The sequence below is a fragment of the Staurois parvus genome, unplaced genomic scaffold (genome assembly GCF_062004578.1).
Source record: "Staurois parvus isolate SC_StPar_1 unplaced genomic scaffold, SC_StPar_1.0 ptg000147l, whole genome shotgun sequence".
NCBI classification, from domain to species: Eukaryota; Metazoa; Chordata; class Amphibia; order Anura; family Ranidae; genus Staurois; species Staurois parvus.
The window spans coordinates 24,534,018-24,548,318 of NW_028317943.1; the positions used below are offsets into that span (position 1 = coordinate 24,534,018).

Below are 14,301 nucleotides of genomic sequence, written 5' to 3' on the forward strand. Positions count from 1 at the left end.
AAGCAAAGTTAGGAGAAACATGGTATTTGCAAAAACAATGGTGGTGCTTGTCTCAGCAAAACTCTAACACAAGACTAGGAACAACATCCTGCAGTGTTATTCCCAAAAACTAAAAAGTTTACATGCACAATCCCTGCACAACTGACAAACATAACAATATGTACCTCCCCCAAAGAAACAAAGACTTTATATTTACATAATAAAATTACCTAATACACTAAAAATAAGTGAAGCATTCAATGCATCAGTCTTCTTCTTAATTATGACAAGATACAAAATTCTTATGGGGAAAACAAAAAGTCTCAGCTATTCTGTTTAACACCCAAATGAATTTTAAACTTAAAGTTTAGATCGGCAAACTATTTTTCAGTTGCATCAAAAAAAAAAAAAAAAAAAAAAAAAAGGTGTTCAATATCTTAGTTTATTTTCTTGATGAAGCAGCTACTGTCTCATCGAATGCCTGCCCCTGCAGAGAAGGACCCTTGCTCTGTGTGGAATTAGTGGCCTCTCTGCAGAAGTCCAACCTAGCCTCTAATGAGTCTGACCTATAACTTGCCAATCAGCAAAACGCATGCTCCAAACTTACTGGAGTTCTCTGGCTGCGGGGGGTGTGACCTGAGCAGAGAAAACAATGGAGCAGGGGCCCAGATCTGCTGCATGATGGCAGGAGACAGGCTTTTTTCTACTCTGTGGCTGCTTAAAAAAGAAAATTATAGTGAAAGTCCAGGCTCTAAGCTTAAAATGGCTCCCTCTTAAAGTGGTTGTCACATCACATATTAATTACTTTTATCCTCGGTTTTAGAAACATAAGTACACGGTGTGTATTTTTAAAATTATAATCCTAAACACCTTCTTTGCTCAGCACTGCTGTGAGGTCACATGTCCTCCCTCCGCTCTCCTTGCCGATCTAAGGGAGTCCAGTGGGAAGGGCCAAGATGCCCTTCTGACATATGCAAGATAGCAGAGGGAGGACATATGATCACACAGCAGCGCTGTGCAAATAAAGTATTTGGCATTATAATTAGAAAAACACAAACACAATTCCTAAAACAGAGGATTAAAGTAATTAATGTTATTTTTCAATCACAGGGGAATAGTTTTCCTCAAGGAAGGAGGGGAGGGGCAGGGAGGAGATTGACTCACAACATATCCTACAGAAATGACAGGGAGGGGGAGATGCAGAAATGCTGAACACACAGCAAGATGAGGGAGGGACATAAACTGACCACGCTGTCATGGATCAGCAGCTGTGGTTAGCATGGTCAGTTCACATAGGGAACACAGGAACAGGCTAGATCAACCAGGTATTATAGAACTTGGAATGGGACAAAATGACACTGCAAAAGCACTATGCTATACATCATGCTTTAAAGGGTTACAGCCACTATTCTAACTACACTGTAGAAGGAAGATGCTTATAATTACCTAATCTCAGGGCGCTCCAGTCCCAGTCATGTGATTTGCCCAAGTGGTAAACTCAGGAGAGAAGAGGAACAGCGGACAACGGATGCCCCATAGTAAGCCTATGGGTGACATCACCACTCAGGCATTCAATCTGTTTGCAGCACTCTCTCTCTTCATCCCTGAGGCCGGCTGCTGGGGAGATCATGTGGCCAGACTGGAGTACTGTGAGAAAAGGTAATTATAAGCATCTTCCTTTTACGGGGTAGTTAACATAGGAGTTAGAAGAGATGCTTGGGGGGCATTTTTTAAATGCCTACAATGCACTTGTCTTATTTCAAAACACAAAAAAATCTTCCTACCTGAATCTTCATATTCTGGTGTCAGCAATTTATGCGTTCAAACATGTGGCATTTGACATGGCACTGCACAGGTTAATGCATGACCTCTGTCTGTAGTCTGAGAACTGCATTTCCCTGTGAAGAAACTCCATATCCCACAATATCTGGGTCTTTAACTCTCCCTAATGAGATCATCACAATAATTAGATCTAACAAGGAGGCAAACAAAGCATTCACAGACACAGAGAGCTCACTGGTGTAGCTGGAAGATTTTATTACATCAGCACCTCCACAGTTGAGATTGGACACAAAGTGGATGGAAATAAATTTATTGGATGCTCTGTGACCTGAAACAGAACGTTTGCTTGTCCCTTCAGCAAAACAGGGTAAGCTATGTTAATGAATGTATGGTCATGGGGGAATCGATCAGATATTGTAAGCCCATTATTACAAGGTATATATATATATATATATATATATATATATATATATATATATATATATATATATATATATATATATATATACATATACATACACACACACACACACACACACACACACTGGAATTTACACAAATATAGATGCTACACTGTAATAGCGGTGATCAGTGACTTATAATGGGACTGTGAAGGTGGTGGGCAATCTGGTGCTAACCGACACTATATGGCAGGGTCGCTGGTGACACATACAGTGATACTGTTCACTGACACTGTACTGACACTGGCTGGGAGGGGTTAACATTTAGGGACAATCAAGGGGTTAACCATGTGCTACTTTTACTATACAGTCTGGCTGTATTTTCTCCCTCCTTTTCTCGGGCATAGTCCATCAGTTGATATCAGTCAAAATTATTGGGTGAAATCTGCTGCTGAACTTGTGCTGTGTCCAATCACAACATGGGTCAGCAGGGAGGAAACGCCTGCACGCAACTCAAACCTGCAAGAAAGGCCCAGCGTATAGGTAAATGATTGTGCCTGCACCCTCTACCCGCTTGCAGTATATTTACTGTGAGCAGTCAGCAGGTGGTTAAAATAGTTCTAAACTCAAAAGATTTTTTTACCTCAATGCATTTTCTGCATCAAGGTAAAAAAAAAAAAATCATCCAATACCTGTTTCCTCGCATTGCACACACAGTTGTTGGGGACAGTGATTATAAATTTTGTTGCTACAAACTTGGCATAGATACACTGCTGCCTTTGCAGCTCATGAAGGAGCATTTAAAACGTGGCTTAGACCCAACCACAATCGTAAACAAGGCCTTAAAATGCTTTCACTGCTTGTTCAGAATATATAAATACTTGACAATACCCTCCCAATCATGTGCTTGCAGTGCTTGGCATGTCAATTACATGATTGGTAGCCCATCTGGTGGTTGCTGATTGCAAACCGTTACCAAAAGCTGTTGATGACAGCTTGGTCATCACACTGGGAGGTCGCTCTAGCACAGAATCTTGAAGCCTCATTCATGCATATGTGCAGCAACTGGGTACTAACCACTCAGTCCAGCCCATGTATAGTATATAAACGAAGAGCAACGTCAACGTGGGTAGACATGCCTGAAGGTCCCTCAGCATCCACCACCTGTGTGTGCTCCCTGGGCACCCACCAGCATCCTAACCACCAGTTATTCATCCATGCCCTGCTCTTTCATCTGTCAGCCAAGGACTTCTGGCTGACAGGTGAATATAACAAAGGAGTTGGGACATGATTTAAAAAAAAAAAAATGCAGTGGGGATTCCCCTATAATCCATACCTCATTTTGTCTATGAATTTTAAGGGGGAATCCACACAAAGAAAATATGGTGTGAGGTTACCCCCCCCCCCCCAAATTCTATACCAGCCCCTTATTATCCAAGCATGCCCAGTGGTTGGGGGAGGGGGGGGGGGTTGTCAGTGGGGGGTGGGGGACATATCAGGACCTGGAAGCCCCCTTTATTAATACACCATATTTAAATGAGTGAGGGTACATCCAGGAGCAGATGTGTTTTTGGGTGGGTCAGTGGCCTTTATTCATTGTGACTGATGCGGATCTGTATTGCTGAACAATCAATGTATATTGTGGTCCATTTCTTTTGTACAGCTGTTGCACTAATATTGTGTACCACAAAAATTTGGAACAACCACCATTTTATTCTCCAGGGTCTTTGCTTTCAGAAAATATATACCTCTTGGGGTTTACCAATTCTCAAGACTAAAATGATTTTAGTACACAAAAAGAGTAAATCCTGCAGTTTGCGGAGGATGAGTTATTACAAGAAAACTATTTGCAGGATTTTTTTCAGGGATCACTGCTCCTGGTTTTACCGCTTTTTGATCATGCCATTTCAGTGAAATATATTGGCACCCAGTGATGTCAATCACAGCCAGTGAGGAGGGAGCAGGGGGAGGCACCGAGTTATACTCTGTGTCTATGGACACACAGGGCCAGCTCAGGAGTGAACCCGCACAAGTGCCCCCATAAAAAGCAGCTTGCTATGGTGGGCACTCGGTGGAGGGGAGGATAGAGGAGTGCTGATGAGGAACCAAAGAAGAGGAGGATTGAGGCTGCTCTGTGCAAAACCATTACACAGAGCAGGCAAGTATAGCATGTTGTTTTTAATACAGGTTTACAATCACTTTACCACAGAAGAAAATGCTACCCAATACTTCCCCATTTCATGTTGCTTCCACTTTTCTTTAAACTCGGTTTACATTTTCCAACTAATCACTTTCTGAATACTTTTTTTTCCCTCCCTTTAAAAGCAGTATTAACCCAAAAAAACAAAAATGTATTATATTGCAGCTTACCAATCATTAGATGTGGTGGCTGCATCAGTTTTCTTTTCTTTGGCTTTTTTCCCTCTGTTTTCAACTGGTGATCTGGCCAGTAACACACCTCCTGTATTAGTGAGACACAACTCTGGATGAATGAGTATAGTGCACAGCAGACAACAGCAATGTCAGTCTGGGGGGAGGGGAGTGTTAAAGTATTAGCCGAGTTGAAAACAATACCAAATTGAAGCCAAACTCCAGCTCACACTTTATAATCAGCCACAGCAAATATTGCCTTTTGAGAAAAAGGCTTTACATGAATAAATAAAAGCTGATCATTTTGTTCTCCCCTGCCAGTGTTGAATGGTCTCATCCATGTATTTACTTGAAAACCAGGCAATTTCTAACAATCAGTATTTTTTGCTAGAAAATCACTTAGAACCCCCCCTCCCCCTCCAAATAAAAATAGTGTGTATGTAATATATAAATATTTTTTTTGTAGCAGAGAACCTAGAGAGTAAAATGGTGTGTTTTGAATATTTCGTTGGGTAAAGTTTTTGGGTAAAAAATACGCTTTAATACATTTTAAAGCACACAAACACATCAGTAAAGAGATACCCAACAAGTCATGCTTTAAAACGGTGCAGGCTCATGGAATGGCACCAAAGTATGGTGTTTAAAAAGTATGTGAAGCCTTTACAGGTTACTAGTTTAGAGTTACACAGGACGCCCGGTGCTAGAATTATTTCTCTTGCTCTGACGTCCGCAGCAATAACTGATGTGTGGTGCGATTGCTGTTTACGTAACTTTTTAATTTTTACACTGTTCTCTAAATTTTTTGATCAACTATATATTCAAAAGGAATGAAAACATCCCCTGTGATAGCAATAAGCAGCGACAGGTCCTCTTTATGGAGAGATCTGGGGTCTATTAGGAAAGCATCTGATCACACTGAGATCGGTTTGAGCAGATGCTTTCCCAAGCCAAAAATCGGCCTTATTGACATCTGGCGAAACGAGAAGTGACAAAATCATTGTAGCTTCAGGTTTCCTATACCATAGAGATGATCGGGGATGTTCAAGTCCTCTATCAGTTCTATGGTAAGCTGGCTGAACTGCCAGCTTCAGCCCAAGCTTGCCAGTGGGATGGAAGAGTCTGGAAAGGCACCGATGTGAGGCAGAGGAAAGGAACAACCCTGCCCGCTGAATGTAAAAGCAATCCAGCAGCTAATCAGCAGTTAGAATGGCTTTTGCATAAAAGCCGGGCGTCAGCTGAAAAAAAATATCGGCATGATGCCTGTAGCTGCAGGCATCATCCCGGTATAACCATTTGAAGTACTGATGTAAATGTAGGTATTGTGGTCTTCACATGGCTAAGTCACTAGATGAGAATAGAAGGCGGACTAAAAAAAACGAAATATAAACAGCCATCATATCCAAGAATAGGTAGGCTGCAATAATATAAAATATTTGTTTTTAGGTTTAATACTGCTTTAAAGTCTTTCTTTGGGGGTCACAATTTTAGCAGGTCTGTGTACGCCAGAGGTGCTAAATTCCCTACAGCTGTGATGTCACACTAGTTAATGCCAACCAGCTGCAGAGATAGTTCTCTCTCTTTGAAGGGTCAGAACATGTAACAGGATAAAGGAAAAAAAAAAAAGGACTTAGAAAGCAGTTTATTACAACTGAAAAAGTACTAAACATCTATACTCATCATCCTGTCCATCGCCAGCTCTAAGCCCAAGTACTGAGTACTCGTGTGACCACTAATCACTCAGTTCTCAGTCTGCTCATCCAGCATTCAACAGAGCGCTGGACAGGACAAGAGGTAGCAGCAACTGGCTCAGGCTCTCAGGGGAGCACTATGCAGCTAAGCCAGCTGCCAATCAGGCATCTGGGTAGATCCCAATAATATTGTCAGGATCCTTTCAGAGCCTGGAGTGGTTCTGTGATGTCAGCTGACAGTGGGCAGATTCTGGGTCACAGGAGTGCTAAAGCAAGTGCACTCCTGTAACCCAGAAAAGAAGTATGGCCAAATAAACTTTGTATAAACTTTTTTTCAATGAATACAAAGCATTCTCTAAATGGATTAGGTAGAGGGGCAGGGCAGTGATGTCATGGTCACCACCTACAACCAAAGAATATTTTGTGTTCATTGGAAAAAAAATACAAGGTGTTCTGTGTATGGTGGCTGAGCTGAGTAAGCCCCTCCCCCCCCCCCCCCGTAGGGAAGCTGCTGCAGGGAACCTCAGCAGGATCCAGAAGATCTCAGTCGTCACTGTAATAGCACCGACCCAGCAACCCATCAGGTATGAGATATACATATATACAGGGCTTTTTTTCTCAGAGGAAAGGTGGTGGAACTCCCCCACCCAAACCTGGCCACGCCCCCATCAAACCCTAGGACCACCCCTTTAGAGAACAGGAATGCAAGTAAAATTTGGGAGGGGCTTCCGATGACATCATTTCCCGTACATACCATATAAGGGAAATGATGTCATCGGACCCCCGGCTGCCTCTTGCATGATCTGCATGAAACACATGCATAGATATAAAATGACTAATGTACTGACACCAGAAACACATGCATAGATATAAAATGACTAATGTACTGACACCAGAAACACATGCATAGATATAAAATGAATACCGTACTGACACCAGAAACACACGCATAGATATAAAATCAGTACCGTACTGACACCAGAAACACATGCATAGATATAAAATGACTAATGTACTGACACCAGAAACACATGCATAGATATAAAATCAGTACCGTACTGACACCAGAAACACACGCATAGATATAAAATCAGTACCGTACTGACACCAGAAACACATGCATAGATATAAAATCAGTACCGTACTGACACCAGGAACACATGCATAGATATAAAATCATGGCAGGCCGTTTGTAAACGTCCAGCATAGATATAAAATCAGTCTAGCATGCATGTGTACCCTGTCTGGTAGATGTGCCTGCTCCTACAGGCTCCCCTAGGGTTGCCACCTTTTCCTCCAAAAAATACCGTCCATCACTGAATTTATCTTTCCTGTTCCTCATGCACAGGAGGGGCGCTCTCGATCGGCGCCGCTGAGCGCTGAGCAATTGCGTTCTGAAATAGTTTAGGTGGGCTCAGGTGGGTGAGGATAGTTTAGGTGGGCTCAGATAGTTTAGGTGGGCACAGGTGGTTGGGATAGTTTAGGTGGGCACAGGCTGGGGAGAGAGTAAAAATTTAGAGCAATACATGATACTGCAGTCAGTGACAGGGAGCCGAGCGCAGCTTACCTACTCCAAGCTGTACGGCCCCTGCGTCCACGCTGTCACTGCCGTTGATGTCGCCGCGCCGCCCCCGATGTTTACACGCCGGCGGGGGGGGGCGGTGAAGCGTGCATAGTGTCCTCGCCCATCGTCCGCGCCCCCGATGTTTACACGCTGGCGGTAGAGGGGGGGGGGGTGAAGCGTGCATGCCCCGCTCACCGGCTGTGAGCAGCGGCAGTGACAGGTGCCGGGCACGCGCAAGCATGACATAAACAAGCCGCGTCCGGCACCTGTCACTTTCGCTGCTCTGCATAGCTTGTCAGCTCTGCAGAGGCAGTCGGTGAGCGGGGACAAGAAGAAAAAGGTGGCGGAACGCAGTACCGCCGCGTTCCGGCAGAAAGAAAGCCCTGCATATATATATATAACTAAACGAACAACACTGATCATCCCTGGAGTTCAGTTTTAAATACATTCTAAATATTTTTTTTTTACCTTAGTGAATTCCCTGCGTTAAAGTGCAACTTCCCAGAAAAAAAAGTTCCACTCTTCCTCCTCTTCTACTTTTGAAATATTTTATTTTTGGGTACCTAGTTTTGACAAGTACCTGCTCATCACTTCTGCTGGAATAGGAAATTCCACTGAAAGTTCGTTCCCCCTCCCTCCCTGCAACCTTCTGGAACACATTACAAGTCCCAGAAGGCCGTGGGACCATTCACACAGCGCAGCTTGCGCATGTGCAGTGGGGAGCCAGCTGTGAAGCCGCAAGGCTTCCCGCACTCAGTATAGCAGCACTGGGAACTTGAAGATCAGTGATGAACTGGCTTGGATGAGTACAGTGCTGGATCCCTAGACAAATAAGGGTCTTATTAAAAGTCAGCAGCTACAGTATTTGTAGCTGCTGACCTCATTTTTTAAGAATGAGTGGAGAACCGCTTTGAGGTAAAAAAATATGCCCCTCCTTTCCCCCCTTTTCTCTTTAACTGCCTCCCGCCGCCATATAGTACATTGTCGGGCGGTTCTCTCGTTCTGGAAGGACGTCATATGACGTCCTCCCATTCTAACCGCACATGCGTGGCTCCGGGAGCGTGCAGCGCGGTGATCGGCGGTGCGCTGTGTTCCTCGGACACAGCAGATCACCAATCAACGGAAAGAGCCGAAGATGTCGGCTCGGTCATGTGATCAGCTGTGTCCAATCACAGCTGATCGGATGTAAATAGGGAAATGCCAGTTATCGGCATTTCTCTCCTCAAAAGCTGTTACGCTGACAGCTCGAGAGTAGAGGAGAGCTGGTAATCTGCATCCCTCAGAGGGGACATGTACACTGATCATCAGGCTACTGATGATCAGTGTGCCCTGATGATTATGAAGCCCAGCAGTGCCACTTGTCAGTGTCCATCAGTGCCTACTGTCAGTGCTCATCCATGCCACATTTCAGTGCCTACCAGTGCACATTAATGCCACATTTCAGTGCCCATCTGAGCTGCCTTTCAGTGCCACCTAACAGTGCCATATATGAGTGCTGCCTTTCAGTGCCCATCAGTGATGCCTGTCAATGCCACGTATCAGTGCCACCTATCAGTGTCCATCACTGCAGCCTATCAGTGCCCATCACTGCAGCCGCATTAGCGCACATCAGCGAAGGAGAAAAATCACTTATTTAAAAAATGTTATAACAAAAAACTAAGAAAAAACTTTTTTTTCCCAAAATTTTCAGTGGTTTTTGGTTTAAGAAAAAATAAAAAACTCAGAGGTGATTAAATACCACAAAAATAAAGGTCTGTCACAAAAAAATGATACAAATTTCATATGGTTACAGTGTTGCATGACAGCGCAATTGTCAAAGTGCAACAGCGCTGAAAGCTGGAAATTGGCCTGCGCAGAAAGGGGGTATAAGTGCCCTGTAGGCTAGTGGTTAAACACCTTTGCTCTCCTTTACTAGTCTCGCAGGAAATTCTTAGAGCAGCGGGAGCCTTAGGGTTTCATTCAAATCCTGTAAGAAGGGATCAAGGCTGAGCCGCCCTGTGTCTCTCTATGGACACACACAGCGTGGCTCAGGAGTGTACCCACACAGTTGCCCATATAGCACACAGCTTGCTAAGAGGGCATTCCGAGGAAGCAGGGGTGAGCGCCAGCAGGGGAACACCAGAAGAGGAGGATCGGGGGTTGCTCTAGGCCAGCCTTTTTCAACCAGGGAACCTTTAGAATTCTGCAGGGGTGCCTTGGCAAAATGCCTAAAATTGCTCAAATGTATATACAATCCACAGTGGCTAAATGGTTAGCACTTCCGCTTGGCAGTACCAGGGTCGTTGGTTCAAATCACAACCACCACTACACCACCTGCCTGAAGTTTGCATATGCCCCATGTGAGCTATGTACCTGTAATAAATAATAAAACAATAAACAGGTGGATGAAGCCTGCCTTTTACTTACACAAAGCCATGGGTTTTCTTGTGCACTATTACAATGTTCTTACTGCTGGAGTCCTAACAATCAATGATGACATCAGTTGATAAGGAGGACACTGGGGGGTTTATTTACTAAAGCTGGAGAGTCCAAAATCAGACTCCCTTTTGCATAGAAACCAATCAGCTTCCAGGTTTCATTGCCAAAGCTTCATTGAACAAGCTGAGGTTAGAAGCTGATTGGTTTCTACGCAGAAGTGCATGAGATTCAGAGTGAACCAGCTTTAGTAAATAAACCCCCGGGTGTCCGCGCACAGCATCATTGTTTGCCCTGCCCCTGCTGCTCTCCATCAGCTCTGGGATTACATTAGCTGAGTGAGGGAGAGAAAATGGGGGAGAAGAGCAAGCGAATGGGAAAAAAACCTTTGGAATACTAGTCAGTATCAGTGTGCAAAAATGTGTTTGCTTTAGAAGATAAATGATCTCCAATGTGTGCGGATTCCGCTGTATTTTTGTAAAACGATTAGTTTTGTTTTTTACATTTTAGATCGAGGTGCTTTGAGATTGTGCGAAATTTTAAAGGGTGCCTTGACTGAATAAAGGTTGAGAAACACCACTCTGGACAATACCACTGCACTGAGCAGATAAGCATAACGTGTTTTTATTTTGAAAAGAAAAGCACCTTTAGAAACATTTTACATATAACAACTTGATAAAAAAAAATAATGTTTAGCAAGGAACTTACATCCCACATTAACCAGTTGGCCCCCGCCCTATTGCAAAAGCAGTGCTACAGGGCGGCACGCCTGTACAAAATCAGTGTGTGTGTTTTGCATTTCTGGGTAGGGGGGGTGAGCGAGCCCTACCAGCACCACTATTGGCTGCTGAAGATGTCAATCACCAGGTCCTGGCTGGGACTCGGTGAATGCCAGCAGGGCTGAGAGGGGAGCGATCTGTTTGCAAATAACACAGATCTCTCTCCTGTCAGCATGGACATGCTGCTTTGTATCTCTGCACAGCAGAGATACAAAGCAGCATGTCTCCCAAGTAAAACAGCACACAATGTAAAAACACACGCAGCACAGTTAACCCTTTGATCACCCCAGATGTTAACCTCTTCCTTCCCAGTGTCATTAGTAGAGTGTCAGTGCTTTTTATTAGCAATGATCACTGTATTAGTGTCACTGGGGATGTCAGTTGCAGTTAGTTCCCACCCTGTGGCAGGCACTCTGACAGCCACCACTACTAGAAAAAAAAAAAATTCCAGTATATACACCGCCATTTGTAGAAGCTATAACTTTCACATAAAACACTTATTGGGATTTTTTTTTTTGGTAGCAGTATACATTTTGGCTTAAATTTATGACGAAATTTGAATTTTAACATTTTTTATCGGATAGATTTTATAGCAAAAAGTCAAATATATATATTTTTTTAAAAATTGATGGTCTTTTGTTTATAACGCAAAAACGAAAGCTCTATTTGTGGGAAAAATTTAATTTATGCACAGTGTTGCATGACCGTGCAATTGTCAGTTAACCACTTGCCCTCCAGAGGATTTTCCCCCTTTCCCAACCAGGCCATTTTTTGCGATACAACACTGCCTTACTTTAAATAAGAATTGCGCGGTCATGCAACGCTGCACCTAAATGCAATTTACATCCTTTTTTCCCCACAAATAGATTTTTTTCAGTGGTAATTGATCGCCAGTGCAGTTTTTCTTTTTTGCGCTATGAATAAAAAAAACTGACGATTGAGAAAAACAATATTTTTTACTTTTTGCTATTAAGCATGTCCAATAAAAAAATATTAAAAATCAAATTTTGTCAAAAATGGATTCTTCTACATGTCTTTGCTATAAAAACAAAATACCAATATGTGTAAATTAATTGGTTTACATGAAAGTTATATCATCTACAAATGCCGGCAATCAGTGACTTATAGCGGGACTGGGGCAGGCATTCTGACACTGGGAAAAACTGACCTGGGTGTCATTGATATCCCCAGTAACACCAATACAGTGAACAATGCTAATAAAAAGCACTGACACTGTACTAATGGCACTGGGCAGGAAGGGGTTAACATCTGATGTGATCAAAGAGTTAACTGTGTACTGTTTCACAATGGGGGCTGTGTGTGTGCGCTTCACTGTAAGCTATGCAGAGCCATACAAAGCAGCGTGCAGGAGTTGAAAGGGAAGAGATCTGTATTGGTTTCATACAGGTCTCTCCCGTTGGAGATACTGGACGATCACCGGGTGCCGATGAGTAATCACCAGACGTGACCTGGTGATTGACAGCGGAGGCGTGAACTGCAGCGCGCACCCTAACCGAAACTGCAAAATGACATATATACACGATTTCTGCTATGAGGCGACGCGGAACTGGTTAACATAACGCAGCGCCGTATTGAAAAATAAAAATTGGCCTGGTCAGGAAGGGATGGGGATCTTCTGGAGGGCAAGTGGTTAATTATGCTACCAAAATCAGTGTGGGCTGTAAATTGCCTCCAGCATTTGTTCCTGTTTCTCCTTGCAGGAGGCTGACATTTTGTTGAAGCCCAGATCCCCTGGGCAGCAGTAAATCTTTAACCTGTCAGCAGATTGCCTTAAACATTTTCAACACAGTGCCAAAAAATTGAACTGAGCATGTGCAGAGCAGGGTGAGCAAATGCTAGATATTAAACAGTATGGGCACTTATTTTTAATGTTTTACATAGCAATACCTGTAAATGGGGCCGGCCTGACGGGATCTGGCAGGACTTCATTTTCTGACTAAAATTCCACTTTAAGCACTATAATCATTGATAGGAATGTAACAAGCCTGAGATCCAAACACTTCTACTGATCCTGCCAGATGGCCCACACTGTACAGACTCCAGACACAATGATACCGCCTGGCCTCGGCAAGTCAGTCCTGGTACTGTGACACCTGGAGCACACAGTGATAACCCAGAGGCCAGTCATTGGTGTGATGTGGACACATGATGCAATGCCTGCCATGAGAGTGAAGTGCACCCAGCTTCCCTCCCCCCACGGAGGACACGTGTGAAGTGTGCCCGTACATGACACATGGAGAATCTCCCCCGTCTGCACAGGGTGACTCGGCTGACCACAGGCCATGCCCCATGTGCCACCTTCACCCACAGCATGCTAGACAGAACCCCAGTCCTCGGCTTCCTCACCTTCCCCGCCAGTCACTGCTCCATCCGGCGACTCCTCCTCCCACCAGCCGCTCCGCCACACCGGCGTATTCTACGTGAAGCCCTCAGCACCGCGTAACACGTCGCAGCGTCAATGGCTCTGCACGCAGCGGCGGGCCAGACAAGCCGAATACTCCAATAACACGTTCTGCCTGGCAGCGCGCTCCGGGGCGTGTCGTCATGACGCAGAGACGGGCGCGCGGATCGGGAGATTGCCGGAGCATTGCATGAGACGACGAGACGCATGGGGGAGGGGGAATATGGCGCCATCTAGTAACGGAATTGAGGTACTGCACGACTGGGAGATTCTAGAGCAGCTTTTTGTTTTACTGGTCCTGTCATCAACTTAGGCTGGCCATACACTCAGGGGCGGACTGACCATTTGGAAACTCGGGCACTGCCCGAGGACCCGGGGTCAGTAGGGAGCCCCATCAGATGCCCCTGGTACCTTTTTCATAGGCTTTTTGAGTTTGGGGAAAGGATACAGGGGCCCCATGATCCCCTATTGCCCAGGGGCCCCATGAGTTGTCAGTCCGCCCCTGCATACAATTTTCTGCCCAATTTCCTTTACATTTACCTTCAACAATGTAGTGCAAGGGCCTGCCTAATTGGATACAATTGAAAGTGTTGTTCAGGTTTGACCTCATATTATATGGTTTTTGGTAAATCTAAACCAAAAATCTCAAGAAAATTGTATAATGTATGGCCAGCCTTAGAAAAAATGACGGAAACAGAAGAATCAAGTATTCTTGTTAATACTTATTTAGAAACATAGAAAAATTATGACAGAGCAAAAGACTAAGTGGTCCATCAAGTTTGCTCGTTTTTGTATTTATTTGGGGGGTGTTTTGCTTTTTTTTGTATTTTTTTTTCCGTTAAAGTGTTACTAAACCCACAACAGTAAAATCAGTCTGTATATGTAGTAAATCATGCTTGTT

The 14,301-nt window shown here is 44.1% G+C and overlaps 1 protein-coding gene across 2 annotated transcripts in view; it reads right to left on the reverse strand.

The window, feature by feature from the left end:
- Positions 1–13,543, reverse strand: part of XPOT (exportin for tRNA) — a 74,417-nt gene extending 60,874 nt beyond the window's left edge. The window contains exons 1-2 of one of the 2 annotated variants that reach the window (XM_089674145.1): positions 13,346–13,543; positions 4,533–4,623 (exon numbers count right to left, since the gene is read on the reverse strand). The gene's annotated coding sequence lies outside the window, so the exon portion shown is untranslated. The remainder of the gene's footprint in view (positions 1–4,532; positions 4,624–13,345) is intronic. The other variant, XM_089674144.1, reaches the window with a different exon arrangement.
- Positions 13,544–14,301: the final 758 nt, after the last annotated feature.